Consider the following 2633-nt stretch of genomic DNA (forward strand, 5'->3'; position numbering starts at 1 on the left):
ACTTGGTAGACTAGTTTTTTACCGTTTCCTGCCTTGTTTTGACTAACTATACATTGATGTCGATTTGTTTGTATAATTTCTTTAATTCAGCTTCTTTGGCGTGTGTTTACGCTTTATAATGACAGATCGCATTGCACAATTGTCTAAACGTTCCCGGGAATACCGCAAGAGGTGCTCATGAAGCACCTTCTGAAAACAAAAGTAAACAAAATCCAAGGCAAAATCCAAAAAGCACGTGTAGAGATGCATAAGAGCAAAGCCTTCATCACGCTATGGTAACACCTGTTGAGGAGACCGTCTGGAATTGTACGAGAAATCCAAGCTAAAACGGATGCCATTTCCATACATTCAAGGGTGTGTGTTGACAACAGTTACGGTTGGAAGATTTTCCTACCGTGCGAGGGATTTTTGCCATTGATATTGCTCAGAGAAAGTGATCTTCTTCGAAAAACCGGGCGGCGGATATTGTAATGAATGGTGCAAACATCCTGCCGGATGGGACCGGAATGAGCTATTCATGAATCTCGCTTCACATTCGTGCTCTGGTTTTTATTATCTTGAAATCGGAGTTCTGGAATGCGCTAATGCAATTACACAATTTTGAGTTGGAGTGAGTACGATAATCGGTTAGAAATGTTTAATTTGTGTTACTAAAGGGTGATTGAAAGTTTAACGATTTACTGATGTTCAATTTGTAAGCTTTAGAAAAAGTTAAGGAAACTCTTGAATCTTATGAAGGTTGAAGAACACACAGTAATAGTACGAAGAACCCAAAGGAAACGATGTTAACAAGCAGACAGATGAAAAAGCATCTCTCGCGTGCCTGTAACATCTGCTCACGCATTGAAGGAACCACACGGTCCGCGAAGGATAGTAGAATGAATTGTAAAAAGGAGTACAACAGGCTTGCCTAGAGACACACTGAACAGGAGCAGCTGACACCGAATGGCTGGTGAAACACATCTTCTCGCTGCCATTTCTAATGTCCATACTGCTTTCGGGTTTGTTTGCAGCTTTTGTGGTTATACATCCCATCCACACGGTTGTTCACAAAATGATCTAAACTGAGGGCAAAAAAGCACCGCTCTACACTGAAATAACTGCGGACTAGTTTCGAAGGAAAAATAACTGTTCCGCCCTGATTTGTACGTGTGCACGAACCGCATAGTTATGGTTCGATCATGTACATCGGTCAAAGGCCTTGAAAGAGGTGGAAAACGGTTCATTTAGGTTTCAGTTATTGTGCCACTCGATCGTTGGTTGTGTCGGGTGGTTTTATTGCTTATATGGTCCGTAGAGGTTGTCTATCTTTGTGCATTTTCCAAACAACTTTGGAAATTCTGAGTTTGCCTCAGAGTACCGTGTGATTTAAAGGGTTGATACGTTAACTTATTGAAACCATATTATAGTTACGCTATATTTAACGTAACTTTTAAATATATAATAACTACAAAGACTCAAAATGGGGTTAACATTAATGTGACATCAACTATAATCTATCGACATTTTCAATTCTAAATAGACATTTTTTAATCTATTTCTATTTCATATCCTTATCAAGCGATACTAAATTAAAGCGTAAATTGAGCGGCTAAATGGACTGTTATCGGTTGCTATTTTTGACTGCAAATCCCAAACAAGCTTTATTAAATCACTTTTAATAATTGAAATGGTTTACACCCTATAGCAGCAACAGCGTTGGCCACAGTTAGTTACTAATCGAATAGAGAACATAATGGGGAGATGCTGAGAAAAGGGTGCGAACATCACCTCCATTTGCCGACGCGCTCACAGTTGACTTATGAAACTGTCCTTGGCAAAATTGAATTAATTATCGGGTTCCACGCGAATGCCACAGCGTGCTATCACTGACTGATTGGTGGTATTTAAGAGCGAAAAGAAAATCCACTACGTTCCGGGGATTGGGGAACGGGCTATTCCGGCGTGCCATTACACTGCAACAGTACTTAATTAACACAATTAACAGTGATCGGAAGCATAAGTGGTTGGAGCTGAGGGTGATTTGCTGGTCTAGCATCTCGTACCCCTGCGTGAACCTATGAACCACGACCAACATCGTGTGCCGTGATAGATAAAGTGGCGCAGAATTACAAATTTGTTTCGTGGTGGGTGCGTTAAGCCTGTGGTTCGGTGGCGCAACACTTCAAAATGGTTTAACTCTAATAAGTGATACCCACTGCCCATCGGAATGCTGGAATGTTGATAGTTCATCAGTGCACAACGGTGGGATACGGAGCGTCGAATCGGTCGAAACGGGTAGGGATGATTCATCGTGCGCGTTGTAGGGAATCTAGTCAATTCGAATTCAAGACAACTACTCCACGGGTTGACGGTGTAGTGACTCATCGCATTCACCTGGCCGTGTGTGGGCTGAGCGTGGTATGATGCGCTACTGAGCGTATTGTCGAACGTAATGTGGACCACAGGAAATAGGGAAAATGAAGATGTATAACGCATGAAAAAAGAATCAGGTCCAGTGGATTAATTATGTTCAACATATTTTTTAAGTATTGCAAGCTCTGCGTTCAAGGTTTGCCAGAACTATTTTTTGTTATTGTTAATGAGAGGCTGGAATTGGATCCCAGTCAATAATTTGTAATAAAAAATTTCCT

Source organism: Anopheles marshallii, chromosome 3 (assembly GCF_943734725.1).
Source record: "Anopheles marshallii chromosome 3, idAnoMarsDA_429_01, whole genome shotgun sequence".
NCBI lineage: Eukaryota > Metazoa > Arthropoda > Insecta > Diptera > Culicidae > Anopheles > Anopheles marshallii.